General features: G+C 45.1%; 1 long non-coding RNA gene across 3 annotated transcripts; it reads right to left on the reverse strand.

The window, feature by feature from the left end:
* Positions 1-509: 509 nt before the first annotated feature.
* On the reverse strand, positions 510-26,323 carry LOC140492668 (uncharacterized). 3 transcript variants are annotated; one of them, XR_011963604.1, is made up of 4 exons: positions 26,182-26,323; positions 19,486-19,592; positions 13,866-13,991; positions 510-1,287 (listed from the first exon to the last, which is right to left on the reverse strand). It is a non-coding gene; the product is annotated as an uncharacterized lncRNA (long non-coding RNA). The 3 variants fall into 3 exon arrangements; XR_011963605.1 differs by lacking the exon at positions 26,182-26,323 and adding an exon at positions 20,634-20,680; XR_011963603.1 differs by lacking the exon at positions 26,182-26,323 and adding an exon at positions 19,755-19,862.
* Between the last annotated feature and the right edge of the window lie 1,077 nt (positions 26,324-27,400).

The raw sequence follows: 27,400 nt of genomic DNA on the forward strand, positions 1-27,400 counted from the left end.
CACTTGTAATGGTTTGCTTGGCCCGTAATGGGCTTTGTTTGGAAATATTCTATTAGTCACACGAATGGTTTACTGCTGGTGATGATATGAGTAGATTAGAGTGGTGCTGGAAAAGCACAGCAGATTAAGCAGGATCCGAGGAGCTGGAAAATGAATGTTTTGGCAAAAGCCCTTTTCCAGCACGCCTCTAATCTAGGCTCTGGTTTCCAGCATCTGCGGTCCTCACTTTTGCACTGCTGGAGATTATATGGTAACCAAAAGCAAAATGGCATAATGATGATTCTGATGGTGGGAAGTTTGCTGTAATAATATTTCTGGGTCGGAGAAAAGGGGAAAAAGAACACTTCACAGCTCACAGAATGAATACTGAAAAGCAGTTAAATCAAACCAAAGGTTCAGACAAGGAGGGAATATTTCCCTGGAGTTTGAGTAGCTGGAAAGTGATGGTGTCTGGGACAGGAATTTGCTTTACAGAGGTTGAAAGCTTTAAAACTGTTATATTCAAACAGTTCAATTTATTTTCTTTAATTTTACTTGCGGTGCAAAAAGCTCTTACAACATTTTAAAACCAACATTTACAAACCTTGTGTTAAAGATAAATGTTAAATAAAATCCATCAAACCATCCCTCACTGAAAACTGTTGTGGAAATGCAATCTCCTGGAGAATCCCTGCCCCCTTCTTCCTACCCGGGCTCCATGACTATATACATACCTGGGAGATAGCAGCAGGAGGAGACCATTCAGCCTTTCAATCCTGCTCCACCATTCAATGGGAAACAGCTGACCATCCAGCTCAGTCTCCTGTTCCTGCTGTGTTCCAATCCCCTTTCATGACTTTACCTTGAAGAACTATATCTAAGTCCTCCTTCAGCTTCACTGCCTTTTGTTCCAGTGACGTTGTTGCGTTACTGTGTAGGTGTAGGCAGGGGAAATGTGATGGTGCTGCCTCCTGGAGGATGCACTCAGCGTCCCTCATCATCCTGCAGTAACATCAACTGGGTTTCTGGAACTAGTGATAGAAACGGTTTCGAGGATATGGGCATCACTGGCTCAGCCAGCATTTATTCCCCATCTCTCGTTACCCTTCAGAAGATGGTAGTGAGCTGCTGTCTTGTACCATTCACAGTCCATTTGGCGCAGAGAGACCGACAACGCTGGGAGAGAGAGTGTTGCAGGATTTTGGCCCAGTGATTCTCCATCTTTGGTTCATCAAATGTTGTGTAACTTAATCACGATCTGCACGTGATTTTGAGATTTCAGTCTGCAAATCTTCACTATCTCGCACCCTGTATAAAAGGAATATGTACAGATAAGAAATTCAGAACAGACAATTCTAGTTTCTCTGGAATATCTTTCTCCCCTTTCTTCCCCTAAAGCTGTAACCCTCCAGCCCTCTTACTCTCTCCCATCATTCTGACTCTGCTACCCCCTAATGTACACCCTCTACATTCTCATGGTGTTACTGATAAACAGATCCATGCCACCACTTTTCGTTCCTGGTTAGACACTGCACCCATTCTGGGTTCACTTCTTTTCCCTTCAGTTGCTGCAAGTCAATAATGTAACAGCAGACTGAAACAAAAGGGAACAGTAAGGGAGGTTGCAGATCCTGGACAGAAGAGGAACCTTCAGACTGGGAGAATGGGTCAGATTCTTCCTTGTTTCCCATTGGTCAATACCCAGTGTTATGACAAGTTGCGAATGGAACTTGGTCCCATCTATGCGTAGTGACACTTTGATCCCCCTAAAACTGATCAATACTATAGGTAGATGCATCCCTTCTCCTGCCAATCACAGTGTGAAATGCTTTCCGCGAGTTACCCCAAAGAACATGCTCCAAAACCCGCCCACATTCTGTACATGTACAGTGGTGGGTTTCCTCACACACGTGTGCTCCCTGCCTCAGGGCTTGTGGGATTTGTAGTCCCCATGAAGCCTCTGGAGACCTGTCCCTGGAAAGTGAGAGAAAGTGTGGGCTGGAGGGTGTTGTCGATAGGATATCCATTCAGACACACAGGACATGTGGGCTGCCACTGGGATTTACTGAGACATCCGCTTAGACACCCGGACTTCTGACGTAAGGAATATACATTCGGCCAATTGCGGGGTGGGGAGGTTAATAATGGGCAGCAGATTTTAAGCAGAGGTGGCTCAGTGGCTAACACTGCTGCCTCATAGCGTCAGCGACCCGGGTTTGATTCCAGCGTTAGGCAACTGTGTGGAGTTTACACATTCTCCCGAAGTCTGCATGGTTTTGTTCGGTGCTCCAGTTTCCTCCCACAGTCCAAAGATGTGCAGGTTAGGTGGATTGGTCATGCCACACTGCTCACAGCGTCCATGCATGTGCTGTTTAGGCAATCAGCCACGGGAAATGCAGGGTTACAGGGAATGGGTGGGTCGGAATGGGATGCCCATCATAGGGTTGGTGTGGAATTGATGGATGAATACCCTGTTTCTGCACTATAGGGACTCTATTCTATTCTCATGAAGAAGAATGTACCTATCTCAATGTGTTGTGAATCTGTGGAATTTCCTATTCAAAATGCGGTGGATGCCAAGACAATGAGCAAATTTAATGAAGAGATACAGATTTTTAATTTGCAATGAGTTGAAGCGTGAGAGAGAGCAGGCGGGAAAATCCAGCTGTGACCAAGGTCAGCTCAATCATCACCGTATTAAATGGTGGAGCTGATTCAAAGGGCTGCATTGCCTCTCCTGTGCCCAGGGCTTATCTTCTTATGGTACTAACCAGAAAGATGAATCCAAAACTCACCATCTTCACCAAAGGAGATTTTCAGAAACAGCAGGATAGTCAGGCGAATTAGTGTTCCAAACTTAGGTAGTGAGGAAGCGTGTAGGAGATAATGATTTTGCAATTTTAAACTGAGGGGTGACAGTGATTTATGGTTTTAGACTGTGTACATTCACAGCGTCCAGAATACTCTGTTGTGAATATCTATCCTGTACTTTATTACAAAGCCAAGGTCACTGACAATGAAACCAAAACACCCAGGAAACATTGCCTCCCCTCATAATCTGATAAAATGACTTGTCATAAGTCTGATAGAATTTAGAACACAGATGGCAAGCGGGAAGATTAAATCCAATCCCAAGATACTGTGCTTAAACAAAGGAGACTACAATATGATGAGGCAGGAGTTGGCGAATGCAGAGTGGAAGCAAAGACTTTACTGTGGGACAGTTGACAGACAGTGGAGGAATATCAAAGTAATTTTTCAAATTTCTCAGCAAAAGTATATATCAGTGAAAAGGAAGGACTGTAGGAAAAGGAGTAATCTGCCATGTCTAAGGAAATAAGGGAGACTGTCAAATTGAAGTAGAAGGCATACAAACTGTCAAAGACCAAGGATAAATTCGGAGATTTGAAAAACTTCAAAGATCAACAGAAAGCATGATGAAATTGGGGATAAAAAGTGATGAGTAGCTATCCCCAGAGACAGAATAGCAGTTTACACTGCTAGAGGGAAACTTATTGTGTAGGGAACATATGGCCTCTGTAATTGTTGAAGCATTTAACAGTTACCATAGAGATAATCCTGATCAAGTTAAAAATCACAGCACACTCCAAAAGCTTGTACTTCCAAATAATCCTGTTGGACTATAACCTGGTGATGTGTGGTTTTTAACTTTGTCCACCCCACCACCGGCTCCTCCACATCAGAATCCTGATAGATACCCCACTGAAACTGAAGTGCCTGTCAGATACTTGAGGGAGCCACAGGGGTGTGGGGAAGGGTGTGTGTTTTAGCCACAAAGTGCTGAACTGAACTAGACTTTCTAACTGCCGTTGCCATGGAGATAATACTGAGAGACAGTCTCGATTCAAGGTCCCAAACCACAAAGGTTTAAGAATGGGAGTGGCACATCCGACAGGCGGGGAGTTACCTGATGCTGCCTGGAGGTGTTTTGCATGTACACTATCCAGGTAACTGCCGTGTCTCATCAATAAAGACTCAAAGAAGACCTCTCAGAGTTCTGTGCCTGGTTATTCCTATCCAGCAGGAATATGAGCACACAGCAGTCAGTCTTCACAGTGGAGGATACGAAGAACATGCCAGTAATTGATAAGGAGACTGAGGAAGGTGAGGATCTAGAAACAATCATTATCACGAAAGAGTTAGAGCTGGGCAAGCTAATGGAGCTAAAGGTAAACAAGTCTCATTGCCCTGATGGAATACATCCCAGGATACCAACAGAGTTAGGGGTAGAAATAGCAAATGCACTTAGAGTTATAGAATCCTACAGCAGAGACAGGCCCTTTGGCCCAAACTGGCCCATACCAATCAGAATGTCCATCCACGCTAACCCCATATCCCTGCACTTGGCCCATCTGCCTCTGAAACTTTCCTATCCTTGTATTTGTCCAAATGTCTTTCACTTGTTGTTAATATACCCACATCAACCACTTCCACTGGCAGCTCATTCCATATACATACCACCTTTGTGTAGAACACTTGCCCCTCAGTTTCCCATGTATTCTTTCTCCTCTAACTTTAACCGGATGCCCTCCAATCCTTGAGTCCCTGCGAAAAAGACCAAGGCATTCACCTTACCCATGCCTCTCATGGTCTTATACACTACTATAAAATATTCCCCCACAGTTACCAATGCTCTAAACAAAAAAATCCTCGCCTGTCCAACCTCTCCCTGTAACTCAGACCCCTGAGACCTGGCATCATCCTTGTAAATTTCTTCTTCACCTTTCCAGTTGAATAACTTAAACTGACACTGCATTCATCACATTTCCTATGTTTCCCTACGGCGCTGGAACCGATGTGACAACACCAATGGATTATAATCAATGATTGATAATTCACTCCATTACAACAATCCCATTTTCATAGCTTTTTCCATGATGCAGGAATCCTTTGGTCTTTCTGGTTTCATGGCTAATTGTCCACATACAAAACCAATCTGTGGCTTGACTGTTCCAGGGAAATGTGCCATGATTTTTTAGACTTTCAAAAACCAAGTCCCCACGCTAACATGGACTTCACTGTCTCAGTACTTTTTTCGTCACACGGACATTTGAAATATTCGCCCACGGACAGAATGCAAACCTTTCCTTCCAGATGAAAAGGTCAATGATATTCAGATCGGGACGGATCAAGTAACATGAAGTTCAATTTGAATTTCTCAACTGCAAATCCCCCCATTCAATACTCTATAACAGAGAAAACAGAAAGTGCTGGCGATCCTCAGCAGGTCTGGCAGCATCTGAAATGGTGAAAGATGCAGGAAACATTGCAGCCTTGAAGAAGTGTTGAGATGATCACACCAGGCATGTGCGTTTGATGACCATTATGGATAAGATGGGGGCAGGGAACCCTTTCTGGAAGGGCCTTGGTGAGACCACACCTGGAGTATTGTGTACACCTTTGTTCCCCTTTTCCAAGGAAGGCTCTCCTGGTTATTGAGAGAGTGTAAAGGAGGATCACCAGATGAGTCCTGGGATGTGAAGATAGTTAAGGACTGCAGATGCTGGAAGTCAGAGTCTGTACAATGTGGACCTGGGGAGGTGCAGCAGGTCAGGCAGAATCAGAGGAGAAGGAAGGTTGATGTTTTGGGTCGGGACCCTTTGTCAGTCTTGATAAATAACCCTGACCCAAAACTTCAACTTTCCAGCCCCATTGTATTCATGCTGGTCATCAAGCACCTATTTATGCTAGCCCCATGTTCTGGCACTCAGCGTGTAACCGATATTGTAGTGCCTGGTGAGATCATCTAAACACTTCTTCAAGGCTGCAATGTTTCCTGCATCTGTCACCATTTCCAGTGCTGCCCGACCTGCCGAGGATCTCCAGCGCTTTTTGTTTGTATTGCAGATTTCCACCATTTTGCTGAAGCACAGAGTCATAGACATGTACACAGCTCCATATTTTGTTGACTCACATTCCTGGGATGTCAGGACTGATGGCTGAAGAGGGACTCAATCTTCATTTAATCCTCCTTTCCTTTGGCTTTCTGAGCCACTAACTACATCACTAATATTCTACCTCCCATTCCCTGTCCTGAATCTGACCCATCTAAGCCTACACTTTCGTTCCCATCCCCCTGCCAGACTAGTTACAAACTCACCAATAGAACTGGCAAAAGCCCCCACCAGATTTGTCTCAGCTCTGCCCGGGGTAACCGATCAGGCTGGTATAGGTCCCACCCTGAAACAGTCCCAGTGCCTGAAGAATCAAAACCCTTCTGTGGTACACCATTACCCCAGCCACACATCCAGCTGATCTACCTTCTCATTCCTGCTCTCATTAGCACATGGCACTGGGAGTAAGTCTGACATTATTACATTTCAGGAGCTACATTTTAATGTATCTCTGCTCTCCCTATATCCAGCTTTCAGGCCCTCATCCCTCTGTTTAGCGATGTTGTTGGTATCTGTGTGTTGCACCACCACGGCCTGTTTACCCTCCAGCTCCAGAATGTCCTGCAGCCACTCCATGATATCATGGATCTTGGCACCAGGGAGATTACACACCATTCTGGATTCATGTCTGTGGGCACAGCAGTGCCTGGCTGTACCCCTGATTATTGAATCCCCTGTCACTATCGCCCTGCCACTCTCATTCCTCTTGTTCTGATCAGCAGAGCTCTCTGTGGTGTCATGAACCTGGCTGTTGCTGATTTCCCGAGAAGCCACCCCACCCATTCCCGCCCTTACAGAATCCCAAGTGGTATACAGTATCTGTATGAGAAGGGGATAACAACGGGGGACTCCTGTACTCACTTCCTGAGCCTTTTACTAGATCTGATGGTCACCCATTCCCTTTCTGCCTGTGTAACCCTCACCTGCAGTGTGACTAGCTCACTAAACGTGCTGTCCATAACATTCTCAGTATTGCAGATGCTCCACAGTGAGTCCACTCCCAGCTCCAGCTCTGAAAAGCAGTTTCCCAGTAGCTGCAGATGGGAACCCTTGCTGCACAAATAGCCGTCAGGGACACTGGAAGCGGCCCTTATTTCCCACATTGTGCAAGAGGAGCACACCACGGGTCTGAGGGCTCCTGTCACAATGTCTCGCTACATTCATCTAGTTACTTCCATTAAGAGAATTTAAATGAGTGAGCAACCTTCCTACACTTCAAACATGTCCATTATAATAAAAAAAATATCTTTACTTAAGCTGATATGTCATACTTTAAAAACTTAAATACTCCACAGGTATCACTGAAAAATTGGCTATTCCCATTGGGACTGTGAATTTCTGAAAGGCCTGAATTAAAACGGAGTTTCAGCTTCACCTTCTCCCTGTCTCACCTCACTATTTACACCCAACTCCAAAACACTCTCATGGAGCCAAGCAGCACTTACAGTGTAGCCCGGGCATTTTCATTGTCTGCTCACACCTACACTTCCCTCAGCCTCCTGTACTGTTCCAATACAACACAATGGGAGCTCAGGGACAGCAAATCATCTTTCAATTCAGCCCTTTGTAACCCCAGAGTCAAAATGGACTTCAGCAGTTTCTGAATGAACAGACAGTTGTCAGAATCTGGAACATTCCACCTGAAATGGTGCTGGAATTTGAGTCCACAAGGAATTTCAATGAGAAATTTGCAGAGAATTGGAAGTAGGGAGTTTACAGTTTAACATTATAAAGAGGATGATTGAGACTAAATCTGACAGTTCCTGCAAAAAGACGAGGTGTAATTTGGATAAATCTGTGCTCTCTCTCGGGCCAATACCTCCTTCCACAGCTGCAGGGCCAAGAATTGAACACATACCCCAAGGGGGATCCAACCATGAACTTGAACATCTTTCTGCTTTTCGCAAGACAAAAATATTGAAGATATGTTCCCACAGACAGAACAGACAAACCTTTCTCGTTCCACAGTTAAATGCCAATGATATTCAGATCCTGATGACTCCGCTGACTGTAGAAACATGTTTTTTGAGATCCCAGTCTCAATTATTCTCAATTAATATTCTATAAAATGAATTCACAAAACAAAGCTCACAGTCAGTGCAAGATGAATAGTGAAGGCAAACACTTCTCTTGGTATGTGTTTGATGTGTAAATGCTCCTCTTCAAATCACCCCGCCTCCACCCAGGAAGAGGACAAGTACATGCTCCTTACTGTACTTTGCCCCAAATAAAGATGGTGGCCATAACCCAGGACCTCTCACTGCCTGAGGCCCAAGCCATCTTCCCCTTTGCTGCAAATGTGGGACCAAGAGTTTCTAATTCAGACTAACGACCTGCCCAGAGTGTAACTAAACCCTCCCAGTCTACACTGATACATTCCATCCGGTTTCTGCTGCCACTCTCCCCTTTCCCCTTTCCGCCTCCTACACACACCATGGGTTACCGCGGGTCCAGTGACCCTTCCTCAGAACAGATGACAGCTGGGAAAATTAGAATCCCTTCAGGAAACAGGCCCTTTGGCCCAACAATTCCACACCCACCCTCCGAAGTTTATCCCACCCAGACCCATTCTCCTAGTCTATTACTCTCCATTTCCCCCGAACTAATGCACATCCCTGAACACTACGGGAACCTTAGCTGGGCCAATTCACCTCACCTACAGACCTTTGGACTACAGGAGATAGGGGTTAAAGAGTAAATAATAGGTGGGGACAGAGCCCAAAGAGAGACAGGAACATTTGGAAAGATAAAGGAGTGGGAAGTTGGAAAGTTGTTAATGGAGGAGACAGGAACCTTCTAGCATTTCAGTGGCAGTGGTGGAAATGGCAGCTACATTGTGCCTGCAAAAAATACCTTGAGCTTCCAGTTGCCTGCTCTTTACCACACAAGACTGTTCCCTGTCCAACATCTCTGTCTCATGCTTACTGCAGTGTTCCAGTGAAGCTTGATGCAAGCTGGAAGAACACTTCAGAACATACCCAAATGGCTTCCTATTTCAAGGGTTGCAATCTCCCCTCACATGTTGTTAACAATGCCTTCTAGTGTATCTCCTCCACTACCCACACCACTGCCCTTGAACTCCACCCCGTCAAATTCAACTAAGATGGAACCCCACCATCCTCACCTTCCACCATCAGATCCAAACACCTGAGATATATTTCCCTCCCCCCCCTTTCATACCTTCTGTGACTTCCACTTTAGATCCACACTCCCCACCAACCCACTCTTCACTCCAGGGACCTTTGCTTGCCACTGCAAGAGATGGAAAATCTTTGCCCAAACCCTCCCTTTAACTCCATCCAAGGCACCACTGGATCCTCCCACATCCAGCAGACATTTCCCTGCCCACCCAAACACCTCACCTAGTGTATCCCTTGCTCTCGGGACGCCAAATTGTGGAATATTTCAGGGAACATATCTGGGACACATGCACCAACCAACCCCACCGCCCTGTGGCCGACCATTTCGGCTACCGCCCACTCCCTCCGCCACCATGCTGCCAAGGACATCCAAGTCCACCATCCCCAAATCCGAGCCACCCAACATCTGGAGGAAGAACACCTCATCTTTGCCCCCTACCCCACATACCAGGCCTTGTTATTACGTAGCCTACCATTACACATTACCTATGGTTAGCCACTAACAGTCCCCATAAACAGCTATTCACCTTCCCCACCCCCCCCCCCCCCATCCGATCGTTATTCACTCCTTTGTCCAACTGCTCCTATCTCTCTCTTCGGACTCTATCCCCACTTATCATTTACTCCTTAACCCCTACCTTCTGCATAAAAACAGACTTTTTTTCTCAGTAACGTCAGTTCCTGAGGAAGCGTCACTGGATCGAAAATGCGAACTAATTTCTTTTCACAAATGCTGCCTGATCTGCTGAGCATTTCCAGTACCTTCTGGTTGTTGTGTGTGATTTACAGCATCCGCAGTTCTTCTGGTTCTAATTTACCTGGAGTATCTAATTCAGGTCCAGCAGACTGAAACAGTGTTTAACAACCTTCCCAGTCCACACTAAATCCATCTCTCTCCCAGTATCTGCGGTCTCTCCCACTCCTTCACATTCAGTCCCCCCTCACAGTGACACTGCGCCTGCAAAGCTGATGGTCATGTGTTGGCCTGCTGGACCCACCCCTCATTCACTCCCATTGGCTGGAGGATCACGCCAACTCTCCTATTGGTTTGAAGCTGTGTCAATCAGCCAGGCTCCATTGTGACATGAGTGTTGGGATCCTCCCAGGTGCATCAGAGGCTGAGGGGTGACCTCATAGAGGTTTATAAAACCATGAGGGGCCTGGGTAGGATAAATAGACAAGGTCATTTCCCTGGGGTCGGCGAGTCGAGAATGATGGGGCATAGGTTTAAGGTGAGAGGGGAAGAATTTAAAATGGATCTGAGGGGCAGTTTCTTTCCCCCACTGAGGTTGGTGCATGTATGGAGTCTTCTGTCAGGAAGTGGAGGATGTTGGTACAATTATACCATTTGGCATCTGGATGGGTATATGTATAGGAAGGGTGTAGAGTGATACGTGCCAAGTGTTTGCAAAAGGGACAAGATTAGATTGGGATATCTGGTCAGAATGGCCCAGTTTAACCAAAGGGTTTTGTTTTCATGCTGTACGTCTCTACGGCTCTGCCCTGTGATGAGCTTCATCATTCAAAGTGAATGGGTCAGTGTCACAGAGGACAGGGGCTGAGGGCTATTCAGCCCATTGGGGCTGTACTCTCTCCCTCTGGAGATGGTACCAGTCAGTCCCAACTCACCTCCCATTTGGACAGAGCCCTCCAAATCCTTCCTTAAAAATGTTAAATTTCAAATTTGTTTTGACAATAATTACTGAATCTGCATCCAGCTGTTGGTCAAACTGTTCCAGATGCTCAGAACTTAGTGAGTAAAATAATCTTCACATTTTTCTTTGCATTATTTGCCAGTTACCTGAAAATAGTTACTAAAAATTGTGACGTTAAAAATTTCTCACTCTGTCTCTCTGTAAATGAAATACCCTGGAAACAAATCAACTCCTGGTCGAAATCACTGCTTAACCTTCTCAGCTCCAAGGAGAATTGTCAGACCTTCTGCTAACTCTCCATAAAAGAGAAACCTATCTTAATTTTAATTTATTAGTGCCATAGAGATGTACAGCACAGAAACAGACCCTTCAGTCCAACTTGTCCATGCTGACCAGATATCCTAAATTAATCTCGGCCCATATGCCAACAGTTGGCCCATAGCCTTCTAAACCTTTCCCAATCACATATCCAGTGAGATGCCTTTTATATGTTGTAACTGTACCAGCATCCACACTTTCTCTGGCAGCTCATTCCATACACGTACCATGTTCAGCTTGAAACTTTGCCCCTAATATCCCTTTTCAATCTTTTCCCTCATGCCTGTGCTTTCTAGTTTTGGACTCACCTAAACAGGAATAAGACCCTGGCTGTTTACCCTATCCATGTCCCTCACGATTTTATCAAACTCTACGGTCACCTCTCAGCATCCGATTCTCCAGTGAAAACAGCCTCAGTCTATTCAGCCTCTCCCTATAGCTCAATCCCTCAACCCTGGCAATATCTTTGCATTATTTCTGAATCCTTTCAAGTTTAACAATATCATTTCGATAGCAGGGAGAGAAGGACTGAAAGCAGAATTCCAGAAGTGGCTGAATGAATGTCCTGTACAGCCGCAAAATGACGTCACAACTCCTGTACTCAATGCACTGACCAATAAAGGCAAGTACACCAAACACTTTCTTCACTACCCTGCCTATCTATGATTCCACTTTCAAGGAACTATGAACCTGCACTCCAAGATCTCTTTGTTCAGCAACAATCACCAGGACCTTCCCATTAAGTGTAGAAATCCTGCCCTGATTTGCTTTTCCAAAATGCAGAACCTCATATTTATCTGAATTAAACTTCATTTGCCACTCCTCAGCACATTTGATTGGAGTCTCATTGTACTCTCGGGTAACTTTGCTGTCCACTGCACCTCCAATTTTGGTGTCTATTGTAAATCTACTAACCATAGCTCCTATATTCACATAGAAATCATTTATATAAATGGCAAAAAGCAGTGGACCCAGTACAGAGCCTGACAGCATATTGGTCATCACAGGCTTCCAGCCCAAAAAGTACCCTCCACTCTGACACTGACTTCTCAGCAAGGTTAGTGCTCATGGCATACAGGGAGAACTAGCCATTTGGATACAGAACTGGCTCTTCAGACTGGAGGCCTGTGACTAGTGGACTGTTACAAGGATCACTCCTGGATCCACTACCTTTCATCATTTATATCAATGACTTGGATGTGAACATCGGAGGTATAGTTAGTGAGATGACACCAAATCTGGAAGTGTAGTGGACAGTGATAAACAGTACCTCAGAGTACAATGGGATCTTGATCAGATGGGTGAATGGGCTGAGGATTGGCATTTTGGAAACTCAAATCTTAGCAGGTCTTATACACTTAATGGTAAGGTCCTGGTGAGTGTTACTGAACAAAGAGTCCTTGGAGTGCAGGTAGATAGGATAGTGAAGGCGGCATTTGGTATGCTTTCCTTTATCGGACAAAGTATTGAGTACAGGAGTTGTGAGGTCATGTTGTGGCTGTACAGGACATTGGTTAGGCCACTTTTGGAACGTTGTGTACAAATCTGGTCTCCCTCCTATTGGAAGGATGTTGTGAAACTTGAAAGGGTTCAGAAAAGATTTACAAGACCTTTGCCAGGGTTGGAGGATTTGAGTTAGGCTGGGGGGTTGAATAGAGGTTGAATAGATTGGGGCTGTTTTCCCTGCAGCGTCGGAGGCTGAGAGGTGATCTTATCAATGTATATAAAAACCTGAGATGGATTGATATGATAAATAGACAAAGTCTTTTCCCTGGTGTGGTTGTTCCCAGCACAAGAGGGCATAGGTTTATGGTATGAGGGGAAAGACTTTAAAGAGACTTGAGAGACAACGTTTTCACAGAGGGTGGGACGTGTATGGAATGAGCTGTCAGAGGAAGTGGTGGAGGCCATTACGATTGCAACATTTAAAAGGCATCTTCATGTGTATATGAATAGGAAGGATATGGGCCGGGTGCTGACAGGTAGGACTAGATTACATTGGGATATCTGATCAGCATGTACTGGTTGGACCGACGGGTCTCTGTTTCTGTGCTGTCCATCTATGACTGTTTGACCTTCCAGCCAATTCCGTATCCAAACAGCTGGTTCTGACAGAATTCTATGGTATTGAACCTGCTAACCAGTGTGTTATGTGAAACCTTGTGTCTTTCTCAAGTCCAAGGTACTGATTTCAATGCACAAAGCTATGCTGACTCTCCCTAATATTTTCTTGCTTTTCCAATGACATGTAAATCCTGTCCCTAAGAATCCCTTCCAACAACTTCTTTGCCACTGACTTCAGGCTCACCGGTCTATAGTTCCCTGGCTTTTCCTTACCACCTTTCTCAAATAATGGGACAAATCGTCCAGCACCTCACATGTGGCGATCAATGATACAAATATCACAGTGAGGGGCCCAGCAAAAGCTTCTCTAATTACCTACAAAGTTCTGGGATATACCTGATTAAATTCCAGGGATTTATCCACTTTTATGCATTTTAAGACATCCAGTACCTCCTCCTTTTTAATATGTACACTCGCCAAGTTATCAATATTTATTTCTCCAACTTCTCAAACTTCCACATCCCCTTTCAGTAAAAACTGACATGAAATACTTACAGAATCTCTCCCACCTCCTGCTGTTCCATAGACAGTCTTGTTGATCATTGAGGGTCACTATTCTCTGCCTAGTTATTCTTTTGTCTTTAGTGTATTTGTAGAATCTCTTTGGATTCTCCTTAAACCTTTTTCCCAAAGCTATCTCATGTCCCCTTTTTCGCCTCCTGGTTTCCCGCGAGTATACTCCTACTGCCCTTACAGTCCTCTCGGGATTCACACAAACACAGTGCGGTCTGTACCTGACATATCCTTCCTTCATTTTCTTGACCAGAGCCTCAATTTCTCAGGTCATGCAGCATTCTCGATGCCTCCCAGCCTTGGCCTTAACAGGAACATACTGTCTGTGTACTCTCATTGTCGTAGGCCTATGGAGGATGTGGCAGATGAGGACAGAGAAACAATCATTATCAGTAAAGAGGTAGTGTTGGGAAAGCTAACAATTCATTCTTATTTCTATAATTCCTCTCTAGCCTCAGAACTATCACTATCTTTGCATCAAAGACATCTCAATCTCTGCAACATCCTCCAATCTCTAATCTCCTCCAGTCTCAACACACTTTCTATCTTTAATCTTGTCCACCCTCTCAAATCTCAGTGATGTGCCTTTCTTTAATTCCAGCCTTCAAGATAACCCATTTTTATTTCAGATTCATGCACCCAGAGATCCACAATGTCCCGCTTAACCTCTGTCACATTTTCCTCCAAAAAACATTATTTAATCACGTATCATCTATTCTAATATCACCTTCTCTGACCTGGTTTCTATTGTGGCTTGTCATATTCCTATATTACGCGTTTGTGGTCTACATGACAGAAAACGGTTTTGTGGTCCATTGGATTTATGCTGTAAAGAAATCTCCCAGCTAACGATTTTAATCCCATTTTCCAGCACAGAGCCCATAGACCTGTCAGCCTTGGCCTTGCAAGTGTGTTCCTAAATAGATTTTAAATGCCTTCAGGATTTCTGTCTCTCACTCTCTTCCAGACAGTGAGGTTTAATGCAACTGTTGCTCGATGCTATCACCCACAGGGTTCAGAGCAGCACGGTTAGTGCGAACCAGAGATCGCCCATTGGGAAGGATGGCAGGGTCCCTGACAGGGGGCACTGGAGATTTACCAGGATGGTTCAAGGAATGGGGGATTTTAGTTGCAGAATTTGTGGGCCTTTTTTAACATTAATTGTTCACGTGACATGTGTGTTGCTAATACACATCAAGAATAACCATCCGCAATTAATGGACTCTCCTTTTCAACCTCTCCCCTTGCCTGCGCTGTGGTAATATTCAGGTTAACCACTACCAGACATCTCTCTCTAATGAGAGAGCAGTCCTGTGGTCGGGTAGGACAATGCTGACTTGATCTTTGACACAGTGATGCTACTGTGCCTCTAGGGTGGGGAGAGGGAATGCTGAAGGTGGTGGATGGGAAATCACTCGGGTACAGTACATTATCCTGGAGGATGTTCACTTTCTTTAATATTGTTGGGGGGGGGGTGCACTGATGCAGGCAAGTGGAGAATGTTCCAACACAATCCTGATGTGTACCTTATAGAGAGCAAACAGACATTGGGGAATCAGGAGTTTGGGGAAACTGAGGTGTTCTCCTTGTAGCAAAAGAAATTTGGGGAGCTGTGACAAAGTGGTTTACAAAAGTTACGCATTATTATAATAAACCTTAGACCCTTCAGCTCATTATACAAGGATTCCAGGACACATGTTGAAGATTTGGGAAGATCTATTGAAAGGATGGTTTGATTCAAAGGAGAACTTTTATTCAGCAAATGGTATTGATCTGGAACACAATACTCTCACACAATACGAATATCCAGGTCCTGATGTATTGAGTAATTCTGTCAGAGTTTGGCGTTACAGTGACTGAGATTACCATCTGAATGTCTGCCTGTAATACAAGTTTATAAAATCCGTCACTGTCAGTTCAAGTTTGAAACTCATACAATCCCTTCCTCCTGGCCCAGGATGACTGTACACATTACCCCTGGTGGAGGTCAGCAGGCTCTTCAAGGGCAAATCTATGTGGGTTTCTATGAATTTCCACCTTGGAACTTCATGTGACTGAACATGAGACAGAATGTCCCAAGATTCAGTGAGATATGGAGAGCAGGATTTGCTTCCTTTTCTTTCCTTCCATTCTGCCGCTGAGCCTCCTCAATAAGACATGGGGTGTGAAAGGCTCATGCACCTTGATGGGCAAGTTGTCTCCATTCTGACCAATGGGCAGCAAGATCCTCCCAGTCATGAAACAGAGTATCCCTGAAAGATAGCAACTGCGCATGCTTCCCACTGCCCAGTGCTCACAGTACATGTTTCGAATAATGAGGGGGGGAATCTCCTAGAAAAGGCATAACAGGAAAGTTCCAAAAGGATTATAAACAGTTTACAGAGAGATCTTCACAGGAAACTTGGGCAACAAGTTGGCAAATAGAGTATAACTTAGGATAAACTGTAGAAAGCTGCATCACAAAGGGACTGGGGGAAAATGAGCAGGAAACAGAAAGCGAGCACACAGTTACAACAGGGAATCAGGAAAGGGAATGGAATACTGTCCCTTATTTCAAAGAGTTTGCAATATAAGAGTTTGGAGTATATACCTTAGGGCAACTAAACAAATGACAAGTGAGACCACATCTGGAGTAACGTGAACAGATTTGGTCACTTTAGTTCATGAAATAGAGCAGTTTATTGGAGGCATTTCAGAGAAGATCCATTGGGATGATCCCTGTTTTGAAGGGATTATCCTGTAAGCAAAGGGTGAATAAGTTGGGAATCTACTCACTGGACTTTGGAAGAATGAGAGGTGATCTCTTTGAAACATACAGGATTCTGTCAAGGTTTGACAGGGTAAATATGGAGAGGATGTGTCCCATTACGGTGAGTCTTGAACCAGATTCTGGATCAGTCGCGGAATCAAGGGCTCTGTTTCAGATTTCTCAAGTTAAAGGCAACACCGACACAGGTTAGGGTTTCAGTAGCAATGGAGCTGGAGTGAGAAGGAGACAAGCAATGTTTTAGAGATTGGAATTCGTGGTGTTTGTGATTGTGTAGATGTCTGATCAGAAGGTCACCTTGGGGTCAGATATGAGAGCAATATTGTGAAGAATGTAGTTCTGCCTCAGACACTTCCCAGTGAGAGGGAGGGACACAGCAGTAAGGGAAATGAATTTGGAATAGCAACTGAAGGCAATGGGTTTAACAATTACAGTGTTTCATTGGAGTGAATTGCAGCTAATCGAAGCGCGGTAAGCAGTTTGATAACTGAGTAATGGTGGAGTAATGGAGAGGGATGATGGGGAGGGAGAGCTGGACATTGTCAGTGTACATGTGAAACCTAACAGTGCTTTTGGGTGATGTTATCTCCGGGCAGTATGTAGGTGAGAAACAGGACAGACCAAGGATAGACCCTGGGGGGAAACCAAATACAAGGAATTCAGAAAGGAAACGGAGAGTGGAGACGGAGCAGGATTTTCCAACGATGGTGAGGTCAAATATTAGGTTTTAGCAGAATGGGAGAGAAGGACATAACCAGAAAAAACAGACAGACAGATCATGGAACAATATCTGTGAATTGCAAGTTGGGGGGGGGGGGGTGACCGTGGTGGAGGGAGGGAGGGCGGTGACAAGCAGGAGGATGAGACAGATTTGGAATGTCCATGATTTAGCTACACGAGGGTAAATGGTCAGGAGGACCTCTAATAAGGCTTGACAAGGGACTCGAGGAAATGCAAGTTTAGGACTAAAATGAGGAGCACTCTTGTGAGGCAGTTTGGCTCGGTGGGCTAGTGGAGAGGGAGGAAAGAAGCAGAGGGAGCTGATCGGATTGTCTCAATGTTATTGACAGAGAAACTCCATGTGCTCCTCACTCTTGTTGTTGGAGGGGAGGATGGAGGAGACAGGATAATGGACAGTGTTTTTATGTCCAAAACAATAAACAAAACCTGTGATAGTGATTATGAAAATAAGTGAACAAACCTGTCGTATTTATCATTTATCAAGAATATTAAAATATGCAACTGAAGTTCAGGTTTGAATCCCAAATCGGTAGAGGGTAGCTCTGAATTCAAGAAAAAAATAACTGGAATGAAGAATCTACTGTTTGCCATGGAACCATTGGGGATGTTTTTCTGCTATCGACAATGTCCTTGAGGGAAAGAAACCCGACAGTGGCCCATCAAGTCACTCATTGTATTAATCACTGCACAGTCTCAACAAAGGAATGAAACTGGATGGACCACATTACATCTACCAATGCACTGGAAAATACAACCACACAATCAGCCCTCTTGACCCTGCAACCTCCGCCTCACTGTGGGCCAACAACAGCAGCAGAACTGTACTCCAGCCCAATCTGAAATCTCATGGCCTGATATCCCCCACTTAACCATTTACATCAAGCCAGGGGAATCAACCCTGGTTCAATGGTGAATGCAGGAGGGCATGCCAGGAGCAGTACAAGGCATACCTAAAAATTAGGTGCCAACCTGGTGCAGCTACCAAACCTGCATGCCAAACAGCACAAGCAACACCAAATAGAACTAAGTGATCCCATAACCAACAGATTAGATTGGAGTTCTGCAGTTTTGCCACACCAAGTCAAGAATAGTGATGGACAATTAAACAACTCACTGGAGGAACCATCACAGATATATCCACCCTTACTGATGGAGGGGTCTCACACATTCATGCAACAGATAAGAGGACAGCATTAGCAGCGATTTTCAGCCAGCAGTGCCAAGTGGATGAGCCTTCTCCATTGGTCCCTGCCATCACAGATATGAATCGACTTGGTTGAAAACTCATTTCCAATCAGATCAAGAAATGGATAAGCAGTGTAAAGGTATGGGCCCTGCCAATATTCTGGCAATAATACTGTTGGCTGTGCTCCAGAACCTGCTGCCCACCAAGGCAAGTACTGTTCCAGTACTGGCACCTACCGACTTTGTGGAACATTGCTCTGGGATGTTCCAACACAAAATTATAGGGCAGATCCAACTCAGCCAATTGCCCTCCATCAGTCCACACTCGCTCAGCAGTGAAATGATGGAAGGTGTCATCAACAGTGCTGTCACGCAGCTGCTCAGCAATAACCTGCTCAGCGATGCCCAGTTTGGGTTCTGCCAGGGTCACTCAGTTCCTGAGCTTGTTACAGACTTGATTCACAAACTGACAAACAGCTGAATGAGGTGAGGATGACAGGTCAGCCCCCCTCCAAGACCACTATTTCGACTTCAGTCATATCACCTGACCTCACCACAGTCTCAGCTCATTTGCTGAAACTCTCATTCATTCCTTTTGTTGACTCTAGATTTCATTATCTAAACCCACTCCTGGCCAGCATCACATTCACCCTCCCGATAATCTCAAGAATATTGAAAACTCTACTGCCGAAGTGCTCACTTGTACCAAAACTTGCTGATCAATCAAAAAACTCCCATTTATAAGCAACAACAAGTTATTTTCGCTCCTTTGAATTAATTCCTGGCTGTAATCATTCCTATCTCCCTGCACCACACACCTTTTCATATCTCAATAACTCATTTTAGTCCAGACTCTCAATGATGTGTTTATTTCTGAGTTCTCCTGTGTGAATATTTCTATAGACTCCAAGGGAACATGGTCTGGAATCCCCACTCTAACTCTCTAAGATCTACTTTCTTACTTCAAGGCATTCTTGAAAAACTGCTTATTTGGCAATGGTTTTGGTCACTGGACACAATATTCTCCATCTGTAACCTTATGACAAAACTTCTCAATAATATTTTTGTGAAATTAAAACCATGATGATTTGTACAGATATCTTCTACTCTTCAATATCGCTGAGTGAATAATCTGTAACGTCTCTTACCCAACCACGTTGTGGGAGCACCTTCACCATACAAACTGCAGCAGTACAAGGAAGTCAAACATCACCCTCTCCACAGGCAACAAGGCTTTGGCATTGATCGCTGGTTTCTGTGGAAGGAGAAATACACAGTTGATGTTTCAGGGAGTGCAAAATGAATTACAGGGAATGAAAATGGTGCAGAATTTGACTGTCAGAAATTGAAGGAAAATGCACTCGCTTATTGGAAAAAAGAATTCTTGACTGTCAAAGATATTGTGGAAAAAAGTAACCTGATAATGGAACATCATACGGTCAGGAGCCGGGCAGCAGTGGACAATTCATTTACATTCCTGAAGAAGGGCTTATGCCCGAAACATTGATACTCCTGCTCCTCGGATGCTGCCTGGCCTGCTGTGTTTTTCCAACTCTACATTTTTTAATTCATTTTCAAAACAGCTGTGAAAGTAATTGTAAAATACTATACAGAGCAAAAATATACCCATGAGAGATTGAGAAAGCTAGATAATGAACAAGTGGACATCAGAGAACCCAGAGATGAACCAGGGCAGAGTTCACTTTTTTGATCCCACAGTCAAAGATGTCTAGCACAGAAACAGACTTCTTCGGTCCAACCTATGCCAACCAGATATCCTAATCTAATCTACCTTCATTAAATCCTTTTTGCCACTCCTCATCTGATCAATATCCCACTGTACTCTGAGATAACCTTCTTCATTGTCCACAATACCTCCAATTTTGGTGTCACCTGCAAACTTACTAACTAAACGGCCTCTATTCATATCCAAATCATTTAAATGAATTACGAAACAAATCCAGAAAAAAGTCAATTTCTCTGGGTTTGAATGTGCGTTGTGTAAATCCTGCCCTATGACTCTTTTTACCAGGGAAGGCTGCACATACATCCCTCTGATCTTTGCCCCCTACAAAGCTGGCGGCCGCGCACGTGTCCAGTGAATCATTGCCCCGAATAAAGATGGCGGCGCTCACTCGGGCCGATTACTCAACGAGGCATTTTCCCGTTTACTTCAAACATGAGACTGAAAGTTTCAAATTTGTATTTTCCGATGTGTACCAAATGATTGTAAAACCTCTCAGACCATACCAACACCATTTTCCTCCCACTAACGGCTGTTTATTTCTTTCCTTACCGACAGCTCTCCGCACATCCATCCCCAACATCCGCGCCGACCGCGAGGATGATCACGTGGTATAGTCAAGTCCCGCCCCTCATTCACTGATTGACCTGAGGACCATCTGCCCCACCAGGTCCTCCAGCTCTACCCCTGCCTTTCCATTGGTCCACCACTGACATCATTAACCCGGGGTATAAACGATGACTGCAGATGCTGGAAATCAGATTCTGGATTAGTGGTGCTGGAAGAGCACAGCAGTTCAGGCAGCATCCAAGGTGCTTCAAAATCGATGTTTCGGGCAAAAGCCCGAATAAAGGCAGTGAGCCTGAAGCGTTGAGATAAGCTAGAGGAGGGTGGGGAGAAAGTAGCATAGAGCACAATGGGTGAGTAGAGGAGGGGATGAAGGTGATCGGTCAGGGAGGAGAGGGTGGAGTGGATAGGTGGAACAGGATATAGGCAGGTAGGACAAGTCATGGGGACACTGCTGAGCTGGAAGTTTGGAACGAGGGTGAGGTGGGGGAAGGGGAAATGAGGAAACTGTTGAAGTCCACATTGATGCCCTGGGGTTGAAGCGTTCCGAGGCGGAAGATGAGGCGTTCTTCCTGCAGGCGTCTGATGGTGAGGGAGCGGGGTTGAAGGAGGCCCAGGACCTCCATGTCCTCAGCAGAGTGGTAGGGGGAGTTGAAATGTTGGGCCACGGCGCGGTGTGGTTGATTGGTGCGGGTGTCTCGGAGATATTCCCTAATGTGCTCTGCTAGGAGGTGCCCAGTCTCTCCAATGTAGATGAGACCACATCGGGAGCAACGGATACAATAAATGATATTGGTGGATGTGCAAGTAAAACTTTGTATGTGGAAGGCTCCTTTAGGGCCTTGGATAGAGGTAGGGGAGGTGGTGTGGGTGCAGGTTTTTCAGTTCCTGCGGTGGCAGGGGAAAGTGTCAGGATAGGACGGTGGGTTGTAGGGGGGGCATGGACCTGACCAGGTAGTCACGGAGGGAACGGTCTTTGCAGAAGGCGGAAAGAGGTGGGGAGGGAAATATATCCCTGGTGGTGGGGTGTGTTTGGAGGTGGCGGAAATGTCGGTGGATGATTTGGTTTATGCAAAGGTTGGTAGGATGGAAGGTGAGCACCAGGGGCATTCTGTCATTGTTATGGTTGGAGGGGTGGGGTCTGAGGGCGGAGGTGCGGGATGTGGATGAGATGCATTGGAGGGCATCTTTAATCACGTGGGAAGGGAAATTACGGTCTCTAAAGAAGGAGGCCATCTGGTGTGTTCTGTGGTGGAACCGGTCCTCCTGGGATCAGATATGGTGGAGGCGGAGGAATTAGGAATATGGGATGGCATTTTTGCAAGAGGTAGGGTGGGAAGAAGTATAATCCAGGTAGCTGTGGGAGTTGGTGGGTCTGTAAAAAATGTCAGTGTCAAGTCGGTAGTCATTAATGGAGATGGAGAGGTCCAGGAAGGGGAGGGAGGTGTCAGAGGTGGTCCAGGTAAATTTAAGGTCAGGGTGGAATGTGTTGGTGAAGTTGATGAATTGCTCAACCCGGGCCCGATTGTTGGCTAGAGCATGCGCACTGCTTCATGACTTTTGTTGCTGTTTATCAGTTACAAGAGTGAGGGACAAAGTTAAAAATCACACAACCACCTGATGAAGAAGCAGCAAAGCTCGTACTTTCAAATGAACCCATTAGACATTAGACTGTGAATTTGAATTTTGTCCATCCTAATCCAACACCAGCACCTCTAAGGTAAAAACAATGACTGCAGATGCTGGAAACTAGATTCTGGATTAGTGGTGATGTAAGAGCACAGCAGTTCAGGCAGCATCCGAGGAGCAGTAAAATCGACGTTTCAGGCAAAAGCCCTTCATTAGGAATAAAGGCAGAGAACCTGAAGCGTGGAGAGATAAGCTCGAGGAGGGTGGGGGTGGGGGTGGGGAGAAAGTAGCATAGAGTACAATAGTTGAGTGGGGCAGGGGATGAAGGTGATGGGTCGCGGGGAGGGTGGAGTGGATAGGTGGAAAAGAAGATAGGCAAGTAGGACAAGTCAAGGGGACACTGCTGAGCTGGAAGTTTGTAAATAGGGTGAGGTGTGGGAAGGGGAAATGAGGAAACTGTTGAAGTCCACATTTCAACCCCAGGGCAACAATGTGGACTTCAACAGTTTCCTCATTTCCCCTTCCCACACCTCACCCTAGTTCCAAAATTCCGGCTCAGCACTGTCCCCTTGACTTGTCCTACCTGCCTATCTTCTTTTCCTCCTATCCACTCCACCCTCCTCCCTGAACTATCACCTTCATACCCTTCCCCACTCACCTATTGTACTCTATGCTACTTGCTCCCCACCCTCTTCTCGCTTATCTCTCCACACCTCAGGCTCTCTGCCTTTATTCCTGATGGAGGGCTTTTGCCCGAAACGTCGATTTTACTGCTCCTCAGATGCTGCCTGAAATACTGTGCTCTTCCAGCACCACTAATCCAGAACCAGCACTTCCAAGTCGAGTGAGGGAGGAATGCATAACGTAACATAAGAACTAGGAACAGGAGAAGGCCGTCCTGCCCTTTGAGCCTGCTCTGCCATTCAATGTGACCATGGCTGATCATTTCGTGGATGCAGAACCATTTACTCACATTCTCACCGTATCCCTTAATTAATTATTTCTTTTTTAAAAAACCTACCTTAGCTTTATAAATGTTTACTGAACTAGCATCAACTACTTCCCTGGGCAATGAATTCTGTAGAGGTCAAGAAGTTCCTTCTCAATTCAGTCTTAAATTTGCTGCCTCTAATCTTGAGATGATCCCTCTTGTGCTAGCTTCACCTGCCAGTGGCAACATCCTCTCTACTTCTATTTTATCCATTCCATTCATTATTTTTTATTTTTCCATTCTTCTGAATTCCCATGAATATATTACCAATCTACTGTTAAGCCAAACCCCTCAACTCCGGAAACAACCTAATTAATCTCCTCCTTATCGATGGGACGGGGCAAATATAATGCGATTCAGCAAGAATTAGGATGCATAGAATGGGGTCGCAAAATGCAGGGGATGCAGACTATTGAAATCTGGAGCTGGTTTAATGAACAGATATTACATGTCCTTGACAGGTATGTCCCTGTCAGGCAGGAATGAAGTGATAAGGTAAGGGAACCATGGTTTACTGTGGAAATTGCATCTCTTGTTCAGAAGAAGAAGGAGGCTTATGTGATGATGAGGCAAGATGGAACAGATGAGGCAATGGAGAGTTACATATCAGATAGGAAGGATTTAAAGAGAGAGTTAAGAGCAAAGAGAGGACACAAGCAGTCTTTAGTGAATAGAATAAAGGAGAACCCTAAAGCTTTCTTTCGGTATGTGAGAAACAAAAGCGTAGGGTAGGAATATGGCCAGTCAAAGACAGAAGTGGGAAGTTCAGTGTGGACCCTGTGGAGACCGGTGAGGTGCTAAATGAACATTTCTCATCAGTTTTCACTCAGGAAAAGGAGAATATTGTAGAGGAGAAGAGGTACAACATATCAGACTAGAAAGCATCGAGGTTAGTTACGATCAGGTGTTATCAATTCCAGAAAGTAGACAAGTCCCCTGGGCTGGATGGGATTTATCTGAGGATTCTCTGGGAAGCGAGGGAGGAGATAACAGAGACTTTGGCTTTGATATTTGAGTCGTCATTCTCTACAGGTTTGGTACTAGAGGACTGAAGGATTGCAAATGTTGTTCCCTTGATCAAGAAGGGCAATGGAGATGATCCAGGTAATTATAGACCAGTGAGCCTTACTTCTGTTGTAGGAAAGGTTTTGGAAAGGATTATAAGAGAAAAGATTTATAATCAATGAGCAAACAACAATTTGATTTCAGATAGTCAACATGGTTTCGTCAAGGGCAGGTCATGTCTCACAAACCTCTGAGTTTTTTGAGAAGGTGACCAAGCATGTAGATGAGGGTAGGGCAGTTGACATGATATACATGGACTTCAGTAAAGCCTTTGATAGGGTTCCACATGGTAGGCTGTTGGAGAAAATGCAGAGACATGAAATGGAGAGTAATTTAGCAGTTTGGATTCGAAACTGGCTTTCTGAAAGAAGGCAGCGAGTGGTGGCTGATGGAAAATATTCAGCCTGGACTCAGGTTAGTAGTGGTGTGCCACAAGGATCTGTTTTGGCACCACTGCTGTTTGTTATTTTTATAAATGACGTAGATGCAGGCATGGGTGGCTGGATCAGTAAACTTGCAAACGACACTAAATTCCGTGGAGTGGACAGTATGGAAGAATGTTACAGATTGCAGGGGGACTTGGATAAACTGCAGAATTATGCTGAGAGGTGACAAATGGAGTTAAATGCAGCTAAATGTGAGGTGATACCGTTGAGAAGAATAACAGGAAGGCAGAGTACTGGGTTAATGGAAAGATTCTTGGTAGGGTGGATGTGCAGAGGGATGGTGGAGTCCATGAACATAGATGCCTGAAAGTTGCCACCCAGGTGGATAGTACTGTTAAGGCAGTATACGGTGTGTTAGGTTTCATTCATAGAGGGATTGTGTTCTGGAGCTGCAATATCATGCTGCAACTGAACAAAATGCTGGTGCGGCCATACTTGGAATATTGTGTGCAGTTCGGGTGCCCATAATACGGGAAGGATGTGGAAGCATTTGAAAAAGTGCAGAGGAGATTTACCCAGGATGTTGCCTGGTCTGGATGGAAGGTCTTATGAGGAAAGGTTGAGCGACTTGAACCTGTTCTCATTGGCAAGAAGTGACTAAGAGGGGATTTGATAGAGACATACAAGATGATCAGAGGATTAGATAGGGTATACAGTGAAAGTCTTTTTCCTAGGATGATGACGCTAGCATGTATGTACAACTACAAATTGAGGGGTGATAGATTTAAACACGTCAGAGGCAGGGTCTTTACTCAGAGAGTGGTTAGGGTATGGAATGCACTACCTGCTAATGTGGCTAACTCAGCCAGATGAGGGAAATTTAAACAATCCTTTACTTAAGCACATGGGTGATTTTGGGATAGTGTAGGGGGACGAGCTAAGAATGATTCATAGGTCGGCGCAACATCAAGGACCGAAGGGCCTGTTCTGCCCTGTATTGTTCTATGACTATCGTGCTACAAGAGATTTCTGCTGTCTTAAACAGAGTGATGAATCTTGTATTGTGGCCTTACAAAATGTCAGCGATCTCTGCCAACAATGTACGAGGTATAGTCAGTTCAATAATATGATGCTGCAACAGGAGCGGAATAGGTAACTCCATACAAAACCCTACACCTTCTCACCTATTTTCACCTCCAAAACTGAGGAAATTCTACAAAAGCACCTCCATATCCCACCACAACACTTTGCCCCACAATCGTGGTATCTGACTGTGCACAAGGAGGAGTGCAACAGTATGTATTGGGACCCAATGGGGCCCTGAAACACTTGGTAAAGACTGAAATCTTCTGAGCAGTGAGAGCCCCACCACATTGTATTCATTTTCTATATTTTTTTTCCTCTGTTCCTGACTTCCCTTGTTTTTCCTAATGAACCTGTTCAAAGTAGTTATTACACACACCTGCACTAGCTGTGAATTGAACTCAAGCCTCTCGATCCAAGATTCGGGATATTTTCACTGCATCACAAGACATCGACTCTAACTTCCCTTGTCCCTTATTGTTTCTTGTGCTGAGCCTGCTGAGTCACGCCTGAATCAACTCTGCAATTGGGAGGAAGGGGCGGAACTGATGACCGAGCAGCGGCCGGTCCTCCAACCAAAAGTGAGTGAGGATCGGGGCCAAAGCATTCTCGCAGAGTAAACGCTTGAAAATTGGTCAGAAAGCAAACTGTTTTGCAGGATTGATAATTCTCATTAACATGGTGGAGCATTAAACCTCTCTCAAAAATCTATGTGAAATTTTAACAAATAGTGCTACATATTTGCACATTTCGAGTAAGAAACCTCTTTTCAAATCCCAGAACAATTGTTAATTTACATACCTGGCCGGTATGGTTAAATTGAGGCGACCAGTCTATTTACATGCTAGATAGCGCCATGACTATAACTCGACAGAGCAATTATTAATGACTAATATTTCCCCCATGATTCTGTGCAGTTATGAATATTCTCTGTAAACTCATTGATAACTTCAGACGCACGCGTCGTTTGCTTTCTATGTGGAGCATGCGCAGTGTCACATTGACCAGGACAGAGAAACATGGAGCTGCTTTCTCCGGCAGCGGCTGCGATCGGCTTCAAAGAGCGGCGCTCAGAGCCGGTGTGTGGGAGCCTCGCTGGGAGAAAGGAGCGGAGAGAATTCACATGTCCCAAGTAAAGGTTAAAAACCCCGAAAAAGACCCTTCAGGTCCGGGTCAGGAGGTGGCGGTCTCTGATCAGGGAAGAGGCCCATGATCACGGCCGCCATTTGTTTGAGGGAAGAGGGAGCACGGGCCTGAGGGCCGCCATCTTAAGAAGGTCAAGGTGCAGGAGGGCGGGGCTATCGGGGTCTGTGGAACAATCAGAGGAAAGAGAAGACCCATTGTTATTGATTAATTCCACGAAGAGAATGTAAGGACTGCAGATGCTGGAGAACAGAGCTGCAAATTTGTTGCTGGAAAAGTGCAGCAGGTCAGGCAGCATCCAAGGTTCAGGATTCCTGAAGAAGGGCTTATGCCCGAAACATCGATTCTCCTGTTCCTTGGATGCTGCCTGACCTGCTGCGCTTTTCCAGCAATTAATTCCACGAACACAGCTTCACTGGGCGATCCTGCAGGAATATCCTCTCTCAGTCCTGCTG

The sequence above is a fragment of the Chiloscyllium punctatum genome, chromosome 21 (assembly GCF_047496795.1).
Source record: "Chiloscyllium punctatum isolate Juve2018m chromosome 21, sChiPun1.3, whole genome shotgun sequence".
In the NCBI taxonomy this organism is placed as follows: Eukaryota; Metazoa; Chordata; class Chondrichthyes; order Orectolobiformes; family Hemiscylliidae; genus Chiloscyllium; species Chiloscyllium punctatum.